The following is a 7019-nucleotide window of genomic DNA, read 5'->3' as shown; positions in this document are numbered from 1 at the left end:
ATCCATACTTGCCCTTGGATTTAATTCCATTACAAAAAGATGAGCTGGTTCACAAGGATGCCGATGCTAAGTTAAAGTCTATGATGAAACTGCACCAACAAGTTCGTGAGCGAATTGAAGCTATTAATGCCTCTTATAAACAGAAATCAAATAAGAATCGCAAACCGAGGTTGTTTGAAGAAGGTGATTTGGTTTGGGTTCATTTAAGGAAAGAGCGTTTTCCAAGCAAACGCAAGAACAAGCTTATGCCTAGGGCTGAAGGTCCTTACAAGGTGGTTGCACGTGTGAATGATAATGCTTACAAGATTGAGCTTCCGGGAGACTATGGTGTCCATGCTACTTTCAATGTAGGTGATCTTTCACCTTATCTTGATGATGATGGCCTTGCTGAATTGAGGTCAATTCCTTTTAAAGGGGGAGGGGATGATACGGTTATGGATGAAAGTGATAGTCTTATGCTAGCAATTGGAACCAAAACTGATTTGGGTTCAATGGCTCATTTTGTGTGCATGGTGACTTGGATTGAGTGAGCTCGTTATATGGTCCTTATTATCAAGGTGGTACGTTAATCAAACTGGTCCGTTTAATCACATTGGTCCGCTTGTTTAAACAGATTGTACGCAATTATTATTTTTAATTGCTTTGGTTAAAGTCGGGTTAATAAAGGGATATTTGTTTAAATCCCCAATTTAAATTCAGTCATTACTTAGCTTTGATTATTGCTGTTTGTAAAGAGAGTTTTAAGCCTTTGTAACCTCCAATTTAGTGACTGAATTAGGAGGCTTTAGAGCTTGTAACTGCTAGTTTTAAAGGCTCTTAAATGGCTCTTAATTAGCCTTTTAAAGCTCTTGTAGCTGTTGGTTTTTGGCTATTTATAGTCAGCTTCTTGATTGGAATAAACAACCAACTGGATGATTAAAACACTTGTTTGTTACATTTCGAATTATAGTTTATAATCCAGCCTTTTTCTTTGTTTTGGACGCGTTTCCTATTCAAAGAACTGATTGTGAGTCAATAGGTCTTGTCTTGCATTCACGATCAACGAGTTAAAGGTCTAGCTTGTTAATCAACTATCCTTGTTTATACAACGAGTTTTTAAACTCGTATCAGGGATCCTTTAAGTTTGATCTGGTTAAGAAGAGTGTAAGGACTATGGCCAAAGTCCTGGACGAGGCTGAAGCGTTTATCCATGCAACAGAAATATGCAGTGCGTCCAAGGAAGGAAGGATTGGAGAAACAACAGACTCCTCCGGAAAGAAAGATAAAGTGGACCGAAAAGCCCCACGAGTGAATGGCACACGGGCCCTCTCAAAAGAGCATGACACCAACTCTCCTGGGCACAAGAGAGAACGTCCGCAAGAGAGAGAATATTTTGAGTATAACACAGATCTCCTCACCATACTAAAAGACGTTGGGACGAGGTTTGACCTTGATCGACCTTTCCCCATGAAATCTCCTGCTGAGAGTCGAGATCCCAAATTATATTGCCAGTTCCATGAAGACATAGGACATGAAACCAAGAATTGTAGAAGCTTGAAAAGGGATTTAGATGGCCTAGCCTCCAAAGGAAACCTCAAGAACTACTTACAGAAGAATGCTCATGGCTTTGGAGAAAACCAATACAAAAAGAACATGTCACCTGCCTCACCTACCAAGGGACAGCACAGCGACGGAGGATTTGTAGCCGTCATATCTGGAGGATCGGCCGCTGGAGGACCCACCATGAGAGGACAGAAGGATTATGTTCGCCGCCTAGGACAAGTACTGCTGTCAGCAAAATCACCCATGGATCCATTCCCACGGATAGAGACATGTGAGTCAGATGGTGGACGGATAGCCACTCCGCGTGATGATCCCCTTGTGGTCGAATTTAAGATATCTAACATGAGGGTCAAACGCATTCTAATAGACACGGGAAGCTCGTCCGACATAATGAGTCTAGAATGCCTCAATCGCCTAGCGCATGACCCCAAAACCATCGAAAGAATTCACTATCCCATCATTGGCTTCGGAGGGAGCATCATTCACCCTGTGGGCGTCATCACTCTGCCGGTTCGAATTGGGGATAGGAAAAATGGACGAAAGATGTAGGTAGACTTTCTAATTGTTAAAGACTTGACTGCATACAATGTCATCTTGGGACGACCCACCCTGAACAAGATTAAGGCTGTAGTCGTCACCCATCTGATGCTTCTGAAGTTTGTGTGCAATGATGGAGTGATAGGCACCATACATGGAGATCAACAACAGGTTAGGGACTGTTATCTGATGACCCTCAACCCGTCAGCATGGAAGCAAGATTCTGCCGAAGTCAGAGGCAAACGAAAGCAAGAAGATGAACCTCAAGTCGCCAAAGAAACTAAACCCGTCCAAATAGAAACGGTCAAGATTGAAGAAAGTGGCTAAAATAGAATATAATTAGGTTAACTATTGTACTCAGAGCCTACAAAACGGCCTAGCTATTGTACTAGAGCCCACAAAACGGCCTGTAAATGCCCGCCTAAGACGCGGTGAATTTAGCGTGCAATTTAGTAAATGAATATTTTCTTATCTGACGAATACAAGTCTCAGTTAAACCCTTTAAAAAAAACACTAAGGGGTGAAGAAACTCACAAGAAAACAATCCTTAAATAGTGGCGTCAATATCTACTAAATAAACAATACCCAGTGCTAATAAACACAAAGGGTTCAGACATCCAACATGACGCCTTCTCTTCTGAAGGCGCCCAAAAAAGAGAGAAAGAAGACTCAACAAGAGCAAACATTCAGACATGAGACTTCCTCCTTGGATGGTGTCTAAAAAGACTAGTCGATTGTTGGCCTGAGAAGTGGACTAGATTAGCGCCTCAAATTAGGCTGATCACCTAAAACACTGAGGTTCCCGTCCATCAAATGGACCCAAAAAGAATTCCCAAGAAATCAGTAACGAACTGAAAAGGAATTAAAATAAAATAAGTGCACGAAGGCACAAAATGTTTATACATAGCGCTCAAGGCGCAAACAAACCAAATCAAATAAATGCCAAAAGGCACCAAAGTTATTACAAACGCCCACGGCGTCATTCAAACCAACCATATGAAAGCTGCTCAAGGATGAGGGGCGATAGAACTCCCGTCCTGGACGTCTTGGCCTTCAGGGGAGTTGACCTCGTCCTCCTCCATGTCCTCCTCCCCGTCACTAACGAACTCAGGGGGATCTAAGCCTAGGCGTCTAGCCGTCGAAACGGCAATCTGGTAGGAGATACGACGTTTGAACCAGGAAAAATCTTTCCCATCCATAGACTGATCCCACGCCCTTTGGGCACTCTCCAAGATGGACTCCTCGCCCAACTTGAAAGAGCTCGCAGCCTCCTTGCGCACGACTTCAATCTTCCCCTGCATGGCCTTGAGCTGACCCTCAAGGACGTCCACCTTGGAAGAGAAATTAGTCACCCGCTTCGAGACGGACGAGTACTCCTTTCTGAGCGCGGCCAGCCTCTCCTCATGCTCCAGCAATTTCTCTTCATAATTTTGGGCGTCCTCCTCAGCCTTCCTCAGAGCTTCCGTTTCGGACTTAATCTTCTTTTCCGTGTCCAAGTTGATCAATCTGGCTGTCTTCTCAGCATACTGCTCATGATTCTCAATCTGGTCCTTGTGCTTGAGCATCTCATATGCATATCAAAGCGGTAGTTCCTACTCTCGGCACAACGGATGAAGAGCTGTCGAAGACGAAATAGAGTAAAAAGGGGTATATGTAATAATAAATAAAGAGAACCGGGAGTAAGTGTCTCACATCAAGGACGAGGGACTGAATGGACCCAAAGAACCCCAAGTTAATCCCGGGGAGTGACCTCACATACTCCTCAGGAATGGCCGCATACACGTCCGAAAGGATCTTATCCTTCGCCTCTGAGCTAAAACCGTCAGAAGGGGGGATGCTCGCCACCTCGGCCCACCGCATCCGCTTGAACATCTCAACTGAACCAAACGTCAAGTTATCAAACACCATGTAAATACCGACTTGACACAACAGATTAAAAGTATAGAAACACTAACCAATTGGCGAAGCTGCAGGAGGCATGGAGGCATTATCAGTAGAAGGAGCTTCAGCTTCCTTGCCTTTACCCTTGGACGAGGTGGTGGCGTCAGCAGCCTCAGCCTGTTCAGCTGCTACTTCGCCAACAGCCGCTCCGGCAGGGAAATCCCCTTCGGTGTTCACCTGGGGAGAGACCTTTTGCTCAGGTGGAGGAATGGATGCCTGGTTAAAAAGAACCTCTCCCACAGCTAGGGGAGTAGACGGTTTTGGCACCGACGGCTTTGCTGCAGCATCGGCCGTACCCATCTTCTTAAAGAAGGGCCGTTTTGGCTTAGGAGCCTCCGTCGAAGATGCAGGACGTTTCTTCGTAACTGACGAAGTGGGCTCCTAAAAAATGTAAGAAGTCAACGACCAAATCGAAATCAGAAAAAAATACAGAGGCATAGTAAAAAAAAAATTACCTTAGCGACGTCACCAGAGGCATCCTCGCCGGACTTCTTGGAGGAGTCCTTTTTCTTGGCCTCCACGGCCTTGAGAATGTCCTCAGTGTATACCTCGGACAGCCAAGCGGGTACGTCCACTACGCCCTTGTCTTCGGAGGATAGACGATCCACGGCAGAATCTACAAAGCCAAGGGTTAGTAGAAGAAAAAGAAGAGCAATGTTGAGTGAAAGTCTATGGAAAACTACCTCTACTCAAATAGGAACAAAGACCAACGGCCGAAAGAAAGACTATATTGGTGAACTGGCCTACATGGGGAAGCCAAGCATTAGGCACCCAGGCATGGCTCTTTGACGACAACCGATACATCTCGGCCTGGAACAAGGGATTTACTAGTCCCCTTTCCCTTGAAGAAAGGCGAGGGAAGGCGTCGTCTTTAGATAAATAGCGGGGCCGACGGTTCCACCTAGAAAGACGCCTTGAAAGAGAGAGGTCTTACATTCGAACAATAGACCACTTCTTCCTCCACCAAACCCAACTAGAAGTCTTACCCACCACCGTCTTATATCCCCAACGGCTGTAAAGGGTGAACAATCCCTGGGGAGAACGAGAGGAAGGGGCAATAACTACAAGACGAAGGAAAGCGGGAAAGGAAGGGGTGATGCCGCTCAAAGCGCATTTAGCAATAAATCCAAAAACGTTTGCCCAAGAGTTGGGCGTCAATTGAGCAAGGCCAATATCATACCCCTCCAAGACGTCCATCACAAAGGGATGCAAAGGAAATCTAAGACCCAATCTAAAGGCAACAGTGTAGAGAGCTACCTCTCCCTGAGAGAGTTGGTCCACGGAATCATGGGGTCGAGGGCTCCTAAGACTAAAACCTAGGGGCAGAAGCAGAAAACGCTCAAAGTCACGTCCCTGCTCCCTCGGGCACCTCAGCCATTTCATGCTGGGAAAGATGTCAGAAGGAAACAAATTGACATCCTCCTTCCCCCGGACCATAGGAGGAAGGTTTTTCGCAAACTCCTCGTCTGAAGAGCTAGAGGAGTCATCTTCGAAATCCTCGCGTGGAACACGGGGACGGCAAGCCACATTCTTCCTTCTTCTAGGAGAATGCGCCGTTCTTATGGCCCCGTCTCCTGTATTACGACATGAACGGACTCCACTCCTACTTCCTTGGGACGGGTTCGAAAAAGGAACCCTATCGTCCCCCTCTCGCGGTGCAGCCCATGCACGCACGTTGGCTGTTTGTCTAATTCGAGCCATGCCATCCTGCATAAGGAACAGGACGTCTGACTTTAGCAAAAGAAAGAAAGAGATGGGCGTCATAACCCCCAGGACACCTCCACAGGACACTATAAACGATAAAAAAGAGGGGGCCCATAAGCATGCAGAAAACAAGAGTTTTGATAGAGAACTTACCAGAAAATGATCAAACTGATGAGAAGTCTTGACAAATCTTATAAATCCTCAAGAACACTGAACAAAGAATCCAAGAACACTCAAACGCAAACACAAGCAGATCTTTGGCAAAACGAAATTCGCTTTCTCTCTCTAAGAAAATTGCTCTGAGGTAACAAAAGAAAAATGAAAGAAGTTCTGAAGGTTTTAAAGGAAAACCTAAGCTCTGAAAAGCCCTCACACGTGGTGTTGTGGGGTTTTTTCGGTGAGATACCTTGGAGGATTCCCGGTAACGTTTAAGGATTTAACAAGATTGTATTTTTATAGAGAGAGAAAGTAGAGAGAAGGCAGAGCAGCAATTGCTCTTGAATGTATTGATTGTGACCCCTTTTTCTAGGGAAGTGGGAATATTTATAGTACTAGGTTTTTGTGGGAATGACCTAATATTCCCCTTACATGATTGGCTGGGGAATGGGAGGAGGACACGTGTCCTTTCTCCTTACAATTCTCTGGTCCCTTTTGGCAATAGTGGGCTATTTGGGCCTATTGTGCTTAGTCATTCACTTGGGATACATACTAATTAAGCCCTTTTCCAGGTATAGGTTTTATACGTACATTTATACACACTTAAATACATACATTGTAGATACCTAGATTAATACTCATGCCCCGGAGTAGACTTCGTATGATTTCTGCTTAGGGGGCGCAATACGTGCCAGGTGTCACATCCTCATTGGTACACGAAGGCACGGTAATTTTGCCCATAACATTTGCCCCTCAAGAAGGGCATTTCTGGAAACACTTTCCGGGTACCGCTTCTTGACCTTTGATTTGCATCTTCATCTTTGGGTCAGGTGTTGAGGTGGTGACACGTGTCACCTTTCTCCATTTTGCCCCTCCCTATATATATAGAGGGGGGGGGTAAATTTCATTTTTTTACATTTCGTTTTCACAGAGCTCTCATAGGCGATTTCCGGCGTATTCCCACCACCATCAGGCGATTTCCGGCCACCACGAGACTCATCCTTTTCCTCGTCAAACTCATCCTGTTCTTCGCGAAACTCATCCTGTTCTTCGCGAAACTCATCCTGTTCTTCGCGAAACTCATCCTGTTCTTCACCGAGTACTTCACAGATCTTTCAAGGTTAGTTTTCGTCTTTCTT

Source organism: Spinacia oleracea, unplaced genomic scaffold (assembly GCF_020520425.1).
Source record: "Spinacia oleracea cultivar Varoflay unplaced genomic scaffold, BTI_SOV_V1 SOVchr0_003, whole genome shotgun sequence".
Taxonomy (NCBI): Eukaryota; Viridiplantae; Streptophyta; class Magnoliopsida; order Caryophyllales; family Amaranthaceae; genus Spinacia; species Spinacia oleracea.
Note: the sequence above shows the minus strand (reverse complement) of the source record.